This window comes from Pinus tabuliformis, chromosome 3_1, assembly GCF_031772625.1.
Source record: "Pinus tabuliformis cultivar Carrire ecotype Pingquan chromosome 3_1, CPIR1, whole genome shotgun sequence".
Lineage (NCBI taxonomy): Eukaryota > Viridiplantae > Streptophyta > Pinopsida > Pinales > Pinaceae > Pinus > Pinus tabuliformis.
Window position 1 is genome coordinate 123131060 of NC_142301.1, and position 15661 is coordinate 123146720.

Sequence of the window (15661 nt, forward strand, 5' to 3'; positions counted from 1 at the left end):
TGTGCTCCTACAAGAGGATGGGAGAAAAGGAATGTGGAGAGTAGCAAAATGTTTTAGAGTGATTGGGAAAATTAACTGTTTTGGTGCGTCTAGTTAATCCATTGGACGTTGGTGGGAAATATTTATTAGTATAATGGTTAATTAGTTGTTGGGTGAGGTAATTTATTAATCATAACGGTAATGTGGTATATTCAAATGAGGGAGTGACAAGTGGTGAGGCATGAGGAGGTGGTGGTGGGAGTGGAGCGGACAGGTGAGTGGTTTTTGAGGAGGGGGAATGGCTGTGGAGGGGCCATGTAGCTATGGGAAGAATGTGCAAAACAAATTTTCTGACCCCCCCGGTTAAACGTCAAAAGCATGGGGGGAGGGGGTCCAAAGTTTATTACACGCCACTGATTTGGGAGGGGGTGATCTCAGCGTTTGATTGTTGCTTGAGATTTATCACAAGCTGACAAAACATCAAGTCTCTTTATTTACAGTGCATTAATTAATCAATGATTAATTAATATAATAACAATTTAAACAATGATACAAATATAATGCGACGACATTTAAACAAGCTCGCCTATTGCTTTGGGATTTAATATATATGTGTGTGTGTGTGTGTGTGTGTGTGTGTGTAATTTCCCATTTTATTTCTTTTTCCTATTTTTCTTTTCTTTTCTTTTCTCTTTTGTATTTTCTTTTCTATATTTTCTATTTTTCAACATAAGGGAAATGGAAAATATTATATGGTGAAAAAAAGTTACAACATTGGCTCCATCTGGGGAATGCTTCCCCCTACAAGATGCATAGAACTTGTAGATCCATGTGCCTTCTCCTTAGGCTATGGAGACTTTGTTGTGAAAATCACACTTGACAGTGAAATTTAAAATAAAACTAGAAATTTACAATGAACTATGGCTGCAAGAATTTTTAGTATTGAATGTAATGTTTGAGATATTTCCCATTGACTGGCAATGAAGAATATTGTCCTTCCAGGTTCTGCAAAATAAAATTATTGTTACCCTTTACTTTTTCAAAGTTGAATGGTCCCAACCACAAATCGTCAAATTTTCCATGCTTGCCTCTTCCTCTCTTCTAGTATCCCATCTTAAAAATATATCACCTTGTATGAAGTATCTTTATCTAGCCTTTCTTTCAAATAAACTTTTCATTTTATTATGATATTTCTAAAGTTTGAATTGAACTTCATCCCCATCTTGATTTAATTCAATGATCTGATTGATTCTTCTTGAAAAATAATCAACTTCATCATACTATCCCTATAGAAATTTCATGATTGGAAATGCTCGTTGTGTGGGAAAAATTACCTCAGTTCCATAGATAAGTTGAAAATGAGACTTTCTATAGATCATTTGGGTGATACTCTATTTTTCGAACCTGCATATTTAAGACGATTATCCCAACTCCTTTTATGATATTCCAATACTTTCTTAATGACCTTAATCGGACTTTTGTTTGATGATTTTGCTAATACATTACCTTGAGGGTAATAAGGTGTAGAATGGTGTAATAAAATATGGTACTTCTGACAAAAATTTATCATTTTAATGTTGTTGAAAGCTTGTGCATTATCTGTAAGTATTTTTTATGGAAAACCAAATTTAGACAATATGTTCTCTTCAATGAATTTGATGACTACTGTATCTATTGCATTCTTGACAGGAATTGCTTCTACCCACTTGGTAAAGTAGTCAGTAGCAGTTAAAATCCATCTGTGTTGGTTACTTGATGTTGGAATTATTTCACCTATGAAATGTAATCCCCATTGTAAAAAATATGCTTGAATTAAAACTAGAACAAGGGACAGTGTTGCTAATCTTTGCTTACCAACAAATATATGACTGGGAATACAACTTCTTACATTAGCTCCAACATATGCAAATAATTTAGGCCAATAGAAGCTCGCTCTCAGAAGCTTGTGTGCAATTTCCTTCCAAGTTTAATGTCCTCCACAAATACCTTCATGAAATTTTTCAATAACTTCATTTGTTTCACTTTCAGTTAGAAATAATAAAATGATATTGAGAGGATCATTCCAATACAAATTGGCATTGATGATACAATATTTCATGGCTTTAAGTCTAAAAAATCTAGATTGATTCCTTGCAAATTCAGGAGGATACCTTAAATCTCGAAGAAAATTCACTATATCTCTATACCATTATGAAAGTAAGACTTTTCATCAATATGTAAATGAAGAGGAACAAGATCTGAACTGGGAGAAGGTTCTTGTGGATTCTTCTCACTTGAACTGGAAGAAGGTCCTTATGGATTCTTCTCACTTGAAATAGAAGAAGGTTCTTGTGGATTCTTCTCACTTGAACTCAGCAAAATGGTATTGATACCAAGAACTTTACAATTTGATTCAACCAAAAGTTTAGCTAAACCTTGTCCTTTTACCGATTGGTAGGTCTGATATCTAGATCAAATTCAATTATTTTTGCAATCCATCTTCCCCTTTTTCCATCTGTATCAGGATGTGTCAAAAATGTCTTTACTGCATGGTTTGGAACATAAGAAATGACAGGAGAGTGTAGGACATAAATTCTAAATGCTTTTAGGGCATATGCTTTCTTCTTTATGATATCATATCTTAACTCATCATCTCTCATTACTTTGCTGAAAAAGGCAATGGGTTACTCATATCCATCATCATTTTTTTGTATTAAAACAACAACTAATCTAATGTTAGAGGCAAAAGGAAACATACTAAAGGGTTTTGAGTAGTCTGGACTAGCTAGTATTGGGGCCTCAGAAATAGCCTTCTTGATCTATGAAAAAGAATATCTAGCCTATACTTTCCATTTGACTTCATGATCCTTTTTAAGCATATTAGTAATGTGTTTGACTATCTCAGCATAATTAGGTATAGATCTTTCAAGAATTATTTTTTTCCTAGTAATGCTTGAATTTCCTTTTTATTTCTACGTAAAGTAATTACCTCTATTGCTGAGACTCTTTTTGGATCAATGACAACTCCTTCCTTTGAGATTATGTGTCCCAATAGCTTCCCTTCTTTCTTTGCAAACAATTTTTTTTTTGGATTAAGTGAAATCCCATATTTCCTACACCTTTCAAAAACTTTGCTCAAGTGCTTCAAATATTTTTCATCAAAATTAGAAAACACAGTTAAATCATCCATATAAATGACAATGAATTTATTTATCTTACCAATAAATGCAAGATCCATTTCACTTTGAATTGTTGCTCCAACATTGAGTAGACCAAATGGCATTCTAACATACATAAATGTACCCCAAGGAGTTGTAAATGTTGTCTTTTCTCTATCTTTTGGACTAACCAGAATCTGATAATATCCAAAAAAATCCATATAACATGGAAATTCTACTTGAACCTGAGAATTTTTTAAGGAATTGATCCATCTTTCGTAATGGATAATTATCTTTTAACAACAGTTTGTTTATATTTCTAAAGTCGACACACAATGTTATTTCACCATTTTTCTTACTGACGGGTACTAGGTTAGCTATCCATTCAAAATATCTTAAGGGAACAATTATTTTTGTATCCAATAGTCTTTTAATTTCTTTTTCAATAATTGGAAGCCAGACTAGATTTATTCTTTTTAACTTTTGCTAAAAAAGTTTAGATTCTGGTTTGAGAGAAATTTAATCTTAAATAATATCTGTGTCATAGGTTTTCAACTCATCATATGACCATGCAAATACGTCTTTATAATGTTTGAAAATATTGACATATTGGTCTTTAATTTCCTGAGGCAATGATGCTAAAATTTTAACATTTCTAATTTCTTCAGAAGTTCCAATATTACAATCTTGAACATCCTCTTGTTGTGAATTTAATAATGAGGTTTTTGAGACATCATTATGATCAAAAAGTTTTTCAAGGGGAACTAATCCTTTTGGAATGTAATTATTAGATAATTGAATGATATTGTAATCTGATATTTTTTGTTCTAACTTTAAATTCTAATTGTCTTCATTTGATTTACTTTCATCAATTTGTTCTTCTTCAATATGCAAGACTAAGAATTCATCTATTTCTTGTAATATTTTTTTTAAGAGTTTATCATCTTCGAAGACCTACCAACGTTTAAGGTTATCTGGAATAGAGGGCCTATATTTCACTTCAATCTGGTTATGTAATTACATAGGATCAAGAATTTTAAAGGAACTAGCAGAAATTGCTAAGGGATCAACGTGGGTGTTTTCTTCTCTTGGGATTGATGTGATGTTAAAAGTTTGAAAGTAATTTTCAATACAATCCCAAACTTCAATCCTGTAAGATCTAACCCTAGGGTGCTTAATTTTTCAAAGGTTTCTATTTTTTTTTTTTACAATTAACTATGAATCACCATAGACAATCAAATTCCAGGCCTTTAGGCTTTTAGCTAACTATAATCCTACAAGTATGTCTTCATATTCTTCTACATTGTTTGTAAAATCAAAGTTTAATCTAAAGGATTGAGCTACGTTTTTCTTATCAGGATAAATGAGTACAATTCCCGCCCCAACTCTATCTTTGGAAAATGCTCCATCAAAGTACTTTTTCCCAATATCAGTATTGAAAATTGGAGGAGTATTAACAACTTAATTAACGTTGATCTGAGAATTTGAAAGATTATTATCAACTATAGTAAAGCACCCAAAATATTTATCAATATTATGAATTGGATTATTGATAGCTTGATTTTCTTTACAAGCAATGTTAATAAATCTGACCTCTCTATATAACCTTAAATGTTCACCTCCATAAACTAGGATTGTACCAAATGACATGTCCATTTGTAAATTCCCTCCCATTTTTGCACAACAAGATCTAGACAATAACATTCCAAACTTGGGTGGAATGTATGTGACCCCTATATCCAAGACTATACTCTTGATAGGGATTTGGGCAAGTGTTACCACTAAGTCTTTGACTAATCCGAGACAAGGTACTTTCATAGAATCAAAAGTGTATAAGTCATGATATGGTCTAGTGATTTGCAGTTGAAGTTAATCCATGATTACTTTAGTCATTAGATTAGGAGAAGCCCCAAAATCTAACATGCAATTATATAAAAGGAAGTCATGAATTTTCAAGGTGACATAGAAGGGAGGTACAATTTCATCAATCATGTCAGAACTAGGACCAAAAACTACTTGAGATTTTTCATCTTGAAAACTTATGAGATCTTCTTCTGCATCAATACTTGAATATTGAATCCATTTTGAAACTTGAATTTTATAACTTGGATTTTTAGAGTTCAAATAATTGAATTGGAATTTTAACTCTTTCTATTTCTTTTTCAACATTAAAAATTGTTGGAGTAGTTTTTTCAGGAATATTTTGTTATGGCAACTGATTATGTGTTTCACTTAAAGATGTTTGTTTTTCAAAAGTTTAACTTGAGAATCATCAAAGGTTACATTTCTGGTTGGTCTACCAGGTCCTAGTCTAGGCCTTAAGTCACATCTTCTGTTTAACTCAGCAATGAGAAATTCAGAAAAAGCTTGATTGATGGGACCAACCCAATACTTTACAGACTTTCACAATTAAAATGATTATGTGGTGATTATATGCTTGGTTGAATATTTCGGTTGTGATTACACATGTGAGGAATACTCCATTGGATATTTTGGATTTGTGTTATGTGGCATTCAATTACACAATTATGACTGAGTACTTGCCTCGGATTGCGTCTTCCCACTCCTTGCTATGCCTAAACCCTTTGTTCATCGCTCATTTTGGTCATTTACTATTGGGCTTGCCAAGGGTTTGTTCTGCTGTGCTCTCCGAGTTTGAAAAGGTAGCTTTGTTGTAAGTCATGGGCGTGCATCTAGTTGATTTTCTGTCCTGGTTCCTTGATGTGTGCATGGTTGCTCTTAAACCTTGTTCATTGGGTAGGTGTGGTTTGCCCTGTCGCCATCTGGGCAAGTGCTTCTTCTGTTATTGTTTGTTTTCCTTCTGCTATTGGTTCAACAAACCGCCGTGTTCTAGGCTATTTGTTGGTATTTCTTGTTCTTGTTGGCAACTTAGTGATTGGCTTGTGTCCAGGCTTGAATCGATGGCATTATTTTGTCCTTGGCTTCAAATGCAGGTAGTCCTCCTTCCTTGATTCAATTTGTGGTTCTCTTTCCGCAGCTTCTAACTTGGTTCACTCCTTCGTCTCTGCAGTTAGTCGAAAATCGTGGATGAAATGTGGGTTCTCGGCTCTCACTGCAAATTCTTAGTTGAATTGAATTCAACTTTCACTATTTGCTTGTTTTCAGGCTCTGTAGTTTCACTTCTGTAATATCATATATTTCTAACACCTGGGTGTTGTTTGTTGTGCAGGTATTGAGGTTTTGTCATTGGAGGTTTTAGCAACTTCGGTTTGTCCGGTAGGCTCTACTTCTTGAATTTCCTTCAGTCCTCGTTCTGGTTTTAGTTTAGGCCTTCTGGTCATGTCGGTTTAGCACCCTTGATGCTTGTTGATTGGCACACACTGTGAGTGATGTTCTGTCAGTTTGGAGGTCTGGGCTTCCACTGTTTCCTTGACTGTAATCTTCTGTATATGAACGCAATTTCCTTACGAAACCCTCATCTAGGGTTTGTCGTCCAAGGGTTTGTGCATCTATAGCTATGTATGAGTCATTGTTTGAAACCCTCACCTAGGGTTCGTCGTTCATGGCTTGTGCATCTATGGCTTTATTTTGCAGTGCTGCTATGTAACTCTTATACACTTGTCTTTGCAATTTCGAAAGAGAAATTCTTTAAGAAAATATAATAAAATTTGGTTTGGTTTACCTAAATGACATGGATGTAATCATTCTATTGTGCTTTTGGTTTACTGCGAATTCCTAGCCTGAACTGCAATTATAATTCTTCAGTTTTCTTGTGATGTTTTATACGAACGTCCGACCTGTGGGTGCTTGGCCTGTACCGAATCTGTTTGTGTCTCTCTTTGTCTATCTTCAATGTTTGCTTCAAATGAAATATAAACCCTTGTATGGTATCTATTTCTCTGTCTTGGTATTAGGACTGGTTCTTTTTCTCAGGAAAACAAAAAGAGTTAAATTCAATAATCTGTGTACAGTAGGTTGTCTGTTCAGATGTTCATAAATTTGAAAACACAATGAAATACAGTAGGACATACAGATGGACAGAATTGGTTTCTCTGTTATTGATATTATTTGAGTGCGAGAGGTACTGGACCTTTTTCATGACTTCTGTTGTTACATTTATATGTTTCTTGTTCCAATTAATGAAACTGTACAGTTGCTTTTCAGTTATAGACTTTACAGTTACATGGTCATTAGTCATTCGGTTCTTTCCTTATGACAAGATTTTTCTTTTAGACACATTTGTCTTTTCTTTTTTTAAATAACAAGACAATTATTGATCCATGATTTTCGAGTAACAGACAAGTAAATAACCCTAACCGATCAAACTACCTTTGACTAATTTAGAGATTAGAATAACAATAAAAATCCTACCTCCTATTCTGTCAAACTAACATAAAAGACAAATAAAATGTTAACTTTTCGACCTGGAAGAGACCGACACCCGGTCATGGTGCCTGAGCTGGATGCTTCTGCATCATTGATATTTAGAAATTTGAGAACTTTCTTGATTTTGGGCAGAAACCTGATTTTGATTTATTGGAACAATTTCCTTGTGGGATGAGGAATCTTCAAGCTGATTGATATCATTTGCAACAACATGAATAGTTTCAGGGTCTTGATCATCAATCAATAAGGGAAGTTGGATTTGCTATTCATTATTTGGCCTTTACAAAATGTAAGGTTGAAAAGGTTTTCTATATTGAACTTATGGTATATTTTTAATTGGTTGAACAAATATAGGTTGATATTCCATCTTAGATATTCTATTAGAGAGGTTTCCAAGGAGAGAAGTTATTTCATCAATTTTGGTTCCTTCATCCTTAGTTTTTTATGATGGTGCACCTTCTTCTCTAGCTTTCATCCTCTTTTCAGCCTTTTTAGCTTTAACTCTCAGTTTACTAGATGTTAAACTATTAGCTTCAACTTCAATTGCATTGGTCTGTAAATCTACTAAAGTTTCAGATTTCCTTTCTCTAAGCATAACAACAAAATCATCTTCAAATACCTTAGAAAATCTAACTTTGGCAGAAGTTACTGGGGGTTTATAGTCTGGGGGCATTTTATTATACAATTTATTAAATATCTTGATGAAATTAGCAATATGTTCATTTGTGTTTCTTTTTAAATATTCAAATTCAGTTAAATAGTAAACAACATCTTTCTTAATTCCCCACTGAATCTTAAATTTTTTTAGTAATTAAGCCCAGGAATTTATAGTATTTGGTTGTAATTGTCTAAACTAAATTCGAAAATTTCCTTCTAATGACTCGATAAAGAATCTAGTATAAACATCTTCATGTTGGATATTCAGATTATCAGTAAAATCTAAAAATGCAACTAGATGATTTTCAACAGATGGACATGTTTCTCCATTGAATCTGGGTAAATGTTTCAAATATCCATCAAGAAATGGATGGAGTTGAGATGCAAGAGGAAGGACTAGTGCTACATGTTGGAAATAATACTAAGAGGGGGGGTGAATCAGTATTATCAAGTCAAATATTCCTTTTCAAAAATCAAATGATATACGCTACTTCAGTTAATTAAACCCGCGTATATACGCAACTATGCATAAGGAAACCCGCGTATACAAAGCAAACTTTTAATTTACTTTATCTTTCTAATGTTGATTGTTAATCTGTGTTTCAGAATCAAATAACCAGAAATAGTAAAATAGAGCAGAAAGACAATCGCACACATGAACACAAGATATAAGGTGGAAACCCAATGTGGGTGAAAACCACCTGCTGCAATTTGTCTCTATCTTCCTTTAAATTAGAAACTTATTTTACAATTTAATGGTGCAGTCCTTTACCAGTACGCAGGCTGAAACCTGTAGAGAGCTACAACCCTCTCTCGTTCTCCAGCTTCTCCTGGAAGGGAGCTATAACCCCCTTAGCTCTTGCACTAGCCAAGATACTAGTACGTAGGTGCTGGCCTACAGAAGGCTACAACCTTCTCTTTCGTCCAAGGACCACGTTTCATAAATTTCAGACTGGATCCATGAACATCAAAAATTTCTGCTTCAACCAATCTCCTTTTCACCCAACAAAAACCGAATCACAATAAACACTTCTCTGATAGTTGTACCCAGAACACAGTGACAGTAACCATATACCAAATTCTGAACCCAGAACACTGCAGCAACAAACAGAGGCATCTAGATCACAATAAAATACATATATGCTACTTAAACAACCTGAAACCTGCGTGCATACGCTCCTGTGTGTGGAGAAACCTGCGTATACGCAGTTTTCCTTTACTGAACCTATGTGTATACGCGTCTTCACTTCACTGAACCTGCGTACAGATCTATAAAGGATAATTCACTCTTTCAAATAGTCAGATACTAATTAACCCAGATTGTCAGATTTATACATCAAGTGTGCGCCTCACAGAACAGATCAAAATCATACAAAGATACTATCATTCAAGCCTTAAAGATTATGACCTATTAATAGATCTTATCCTTCTTTATGTGCTTATGTTCGTCCTTCATTCAGATCCATATTTGCACCATAACCACAATCACAAAAGTTTCAGATCTAGCACATGTTAGATATTCAATTGATTCCAAAGATACTTTGCCAAATGATTTCCTTCCTCTTTTATAGTCTTAGGCCTTTCTCAATACCACGGTCCAAAACCATAATAACACAATACCACGGGCCCAATACTTTGGTATCAACCCTTCTGATGAGATACCATGGTCCAAAACCATCGATTTAAATACCAAGGACTAACTAGCATGGACCAAAGGTAAGTTCTCCAACATATACGCGCTTTTCCTTGCGTGAAAGTGTGTGTATACGCATACGCGCCTTTGTAACGTCTAACCCGCGTGTATACACATCTTAGTCTAGGTGAACCTACGTATATTTCTTTTCCTTCATTCTGAAAGCCTGAACTGAGATCTGTCACCAGAGAGAGTTGCCATCAAGAACAACACCTGTGCCATATCTCCAAACCTGTGCCATAATGCCAACACTCCATAATGAGATGTCGTGATTGGAAAAAATCCAGCCATTGAATTTGTTAATGTAGATGAAGATGAGGAAGTAGAAGGAGAAGAAGATGAAGGATGCTCGGAAGAAATTACTTGAGATAAAGAAGGATGATAAGAGGTGGAAGGAGGTTCTATAAATTGAGAAGGGATAACTAATTTTTGAACTTTTGGAATAGATTTATCTTCTTCTTCAAAAGAAAAAGGACTGGTATAAATAGTAAAACCTTCCCTAGGTTTGATATAAGTAGATGGGTAGGTTTGTATCAAAGAAGAAATAAAATTAGCTAGTTTAAAATCAAGTAATTCAAGCCCTAACTAAGCTTCTGTATCAACCGCCTATGAAGTATGAATGGAAAGGTGAATTGATTCAAATTGATGAACCAATAAAGTTGATTGAAGGTCAACTCCTTTAGATAATAGTTCTAACACTTTTGGTGGTAGATCTGATAATTTTGTAGGAATTAGGATAGGTTGAAAAGGATCAGGTTGTGATACAGTTTCTGGTGGAAGAGATGTAGGAATAGAAGAAGAGGCTTCTAATCTATGTCTAGAAGAGGCAATTCTTAGTAACCTTTCAGGATCTGAAAATCGAGATTGAAGCTCAGAGTTAGAATGAGATTTAGTGTGCTTGCGTGATGCCAGGTCTACTTAATGGAGTCACAAGGTGAATGATTTTAGCTAGCTAATTTCTTATTCACCTTCAATAAGAAATTTTTATCGTTTTCCCAGGGAAAAGAAACTTCAAATTTTCATTCCCCGACAACGATGCCAATCTGATGTTTTCATTTGTAGACAGTTCTAAGCTAAGGAACTATGTCAAAGCATCTAAAATTTTGTTTTAATTTGGGTTTGGATTACCAATGCTTTAAACTATTAAACAAATGAAAATCCTAATTCTTTTTTTTATATAATAACAGGGCTAATTCTTCACCTTTAACAGAATTAGGCTTTAAAATGTTTATGAAAGGTATAATTTAAGATGATTTATATGATTCCTTAAACATTCAAATAGAGTATTTAACTTGTCATATATCGATGAAGCATGTAAAATAATTTTACAACTAAACAGAGCATATTTAAAGATAACAGGAAGCAACAATCAAATTATGTAGAGGAATTAACTCAAACAAATAGTTTGAGTTAATTAATCTATGTAATTGATTATATATTCATAGAGGATTTCAGAATGATTGATATTGAATCTTATCTTACCCATATTCCCTATTAACTTTTAGCATGTGTAGAAATAAATAAATATGGAAACATAATAAGAAACTAGGAAACTCGCAGGAAAACATAAGCTGCTTCAAAATGAGTCTATAATCCTTCTAATAATTTCAGAAGCGGTTCAGAGGATTAAAATCATGCTCAATGTCTTATCACAAGGGTTCAACCCTTCCTACTTTGAATTACAACCTATTTATAGAGTTTCTAATCAAAATATCTAGACTTAAAATCAAAATTTATTACAAAATATCTTTTCCAAACTGATTTGGATTTATTACAAAAATAGAACTAGAAAAGAGGAAATATGAACTATTTTGACATCTTGCACAAAATTCGAGGACTGTTGCTGGTGACTGGAGCTATAAATTTGTTGTTATGTTTGTTGTTGTTAGAAATTTCTTATTTGCCCCTTAAAACTTGGTTTTCAGCTGTTGAAAATCTGGTGTCTCTCATTCAATGAGTTCACACAACTTATCCCATCTTTTTTGATTAGGAATAGAAAACTTTAATAATTTTCTGTATGATTCATCCACTTTAGTGTATTTCTCAAAAGTAGGCCTAGTTATGAACAGATGCTTGACCTCATGCTGAATTAATAAATCGTAAGTAAGACCTTCCATGAAATCCTTTCAAGTGATGGTTCCTTTGATTTTAGCAAATTTATCTTTATCTATTGCTATATCATGAAATATCTGCTAATATTCTTCTAGTGGAATAAATTTATTACCTGTACCCTGCAAACCTGGAATTACTTTTACATGTAATGTATTAAATTTTCTGTGAAACTTTTTGATCTGGAGCTCTAAATTATGATATTTATTCTCCAACTGTAACATTAAATTTATTTTAGTTTATACCCTTCTCACCTCCAATACATCTTCAATTCTGTCATCAATACCATATTCTTCAAGCTCTTCTTTAGTCTTGGAATTCAAAACCATGATTGTTTTTGTAGCATCTCTTGGTTTGTGGTCAAGGTCTTCCTTTACTTCTGCCACTGCTTCCTTTGATTTTTGTAACAACTCTTACTGTTCAAAAATAATCTCAATTGAAGGCCACAATTCAGTAATTGATTCATTAATATTAAGCCAAATATTTTCTTTGGCCTGAGCAATGGTCTAAGAAATCACAACTTCATTTTGATAAGTTTCTATTTGCTGAGTCAACATGTAACTTTTCTACAACTCGATCAAGAATGCATTATCAGTCTTAATCTTTTGTTCTTGGAGATTCTCAAGTAGAGTCTTTAATTTCTCAATTTCTTGATCCTTCAATGTCAAGTCTCCCATGGATTTTGATAAATATACCACTACATCAGTGGATTGTGTTTCCATTATAACAATTGTTGTTGTAGAAGTCCCTGCTGTTGAAGTACTTGCAATAGATGTTGTTATGGATAGGTTCTAAAACATCCAACTGTTCTTCTTTTTCCTTTAACAGACTCCATTTCAACCTCCATATTTTTTATTTGGAAATTTGGTTCAATTATCATTTTGAACATATTCTCTTTTTCTATCTCCAATTGACTAACTTCTTTGGCTTCTGGATATTCTATAGTAGGAATCTTTATTTGTTTCCTTAATCCTTATATATTAGTGTTCTTATTCTTGATCATTTATTTAGCTTCTTTAACATCATTATGATCATATCCCAATTTTATTACCAGCTCTTCGAATGACTCAATTCTAGTATCTTTGGCTAGTGATGACATTTTTTCCATCTTTAATTGTGAATGAATGTTATTCAGTGAAGCTTGTAGTTTTGAAGCTTCCAATGTTGAACTGGACAATGTAGAATATATCATTTCTATATCCTACTTATACAGGTCAATCTGATAAATGGCATCAATCAGTTTGGCGTCAAAAGAAAAAAATGATGCCTAATAATCTTCTGCACCTCTAGGAAATGGAACTTTGGGTTCCAAGAAAGCTAGCTGAAATTGTCCCTTTTCAGTGTCAATTGTAGACAAAAGTTTGTGCTGGGTGGTAGAGGTATGTTTCTAGAATTCAGAGTATGTGGTGGCCTTCATTGCTTCATTTTTTTTTTATCTCTTTATACCTAGGAAAAAAAATTTGTTGTTCTGTACACTAAGAAATAGATGATATAGGAGAATCTATGGAAATCTCCTCAATTCTTAAAAGATAGAAGTATGAGAATCTGTCAATATCATTGTTGCTTGCTCCTGTGAACTTTCTACTTGAAAGGGCTCCCTCTTATTATTAGTTTTCTTTCTTCTTTTAAACACTTGGAAGTTTGTCTCTTGAATTTCTAAAACTGAAGGAGACAAACTTGCTCTTTGCCTCTTCGTCTCTTTCTCTTGAGGAACTAGAGTTTGTGAAATTGTTTGAATATCAATTTATTCTTTTGCCTCCTAAAATTTGTTCTTCAGCCACTCCTCTTGATTTGCATATTGTTCTATTTCTGGCCTTGGTGTATGTGCATAAGGTGTAGTCATTTGTTCAACTCTTAACTTAGAAATAATCCCCAAGGGATATTAAGACCAGGTGAAGCTCAATTTGAAATTCATTTGTTTCAAGAGAAGACCTGCCTCCTTTGTTGTTTCTCTAGTGTGACATTAAATGGTCCAATTTATGCTTTTAGTTTAAACTGAGACTTCTTCTCCTGGATACAAAATGTAGATCATCCATATTCATCATTTGTCTTATATATTCCAGTGAAAAAATTCTAATTGGCACGAATTTTTGCAACCTATAGGGAGGGAGATCACACCCATACATTTTGATTTATGTGTAGTTCTGATAGAGGTAACAATATCCAATCTTAGATTTCTCATAGACGTGAAGAATTATTTTGACTTCAAGTGAAATTCTAGGTATAATATCACTCATGAGAAGACACAATGTAGTTTGTAAATGTTTTTTTACATAATCACCGAAAGAATACTCTATGTTCTTTCCTACCAATGAAGTCCTATGAATAACTGACTGACGATTCCCCTGTGCATCTAATTTATGTAGTGGAAAATTGAATATGTTTTCTTGGAAAAATAGAAATAAATACACAAGGGTTGATTAATGCTTAACCTTCAATAGAAAACTTTAGAAACTGATCATGGATGCTCTCTGCCAGAAATTGATTGTAGTTGAAAATGAGTTATGGTTTATCACGTGCTGAAAATACTAATAAAAATGCTAGAATTACCTCAACAACCCACTAATCACTAGGGTAACCTAATAGAAATGAAACTATATGGATGACTTGCCTAGACATTTATGGAAATATTGAAGAAGAGTAGGGTGGATTGGTGCTTGGTAAGTTAGAGTTCTCAGGTAAAAATGATTCGAAGATCTTGGCTCTTTGAGGGAATGTGAGTTTTTGATAGATCTCCACGAGAGAGTCTATAGAAAAAGGATGTAGAGGGGTTGTAGGTTGAACTTGAAGGCTTTGGTGTATTGACTCAGGAGTGACAGTAAACAAGACCTCATTATTTTGGGCAATTATGGCCCTTTGATTGGGTAAATACCTTAAATGACACCAGGTGACAAATTCAAGGAAAAAATGGATTTGAGGAAAGACGAATTGAGGTAGGAAGGAGTCCCATATGTTCAATTGGTCATTATCATATAAGAACTTCTGATTTACCCTGTTGCAGAGTTCATAAAGATCAAACTCACACTGGGTTTCAAAGATTTTGTATTTCTTGTCAACTAGGGGAAATTCATCTAAATTCACTAGAAGGGGAAACATTGGGCATTCTACCACTAATTTGGACTTTCCTTTGGATGATGACATGTTGAACTCTAAATTTGTAGACAAGTGTATCAAATTACTAGGAACTAGTGATCATTGGTGTAGCAAATTCTTGTCTGTTGATAAAATCCAATTATGCCTGGATTGTTGCAAGAGGATGGGAGAAAAGGAATGTGGAGAGAAACATGATTTTTTAAAGGGATTGGGCGAATTAACCGTTTTGGCACATCTAGTTAATGCACTAGCTGTTAGCAGGAAAGCTTTATTAGTATAGTAGTTAATTAGATATTGGGCGAGGGAATTTATTTATAGTAATGGTAATGTGTTATGTAAGAATGAGGGAGTGACAAGTGGCAAGGCGTGAGGAGGTGGTGGTGGGAGTGGAGCGGATGAGTGAGTAGTTTTCCAGGGCGGGGTGGGGTGTAGGTTGTTTATGTTTTTTGAGAGGGGGTCCCAAAATGGTTGTGGAGGGGCCACGTAGCCATGGGAAGAATGCACAGACTTTTTTTTTTTGGAACATCGCCCTCCTTTGTTAAATGTTGAAAGCATGGGGGGGTGGTCCGAGGTTCATCCCCCATCATTGATCCCGGCGGGGGTGATCTTGGCCTTTGATTGTTGCTCAAGCTTTATCACAAGCCGC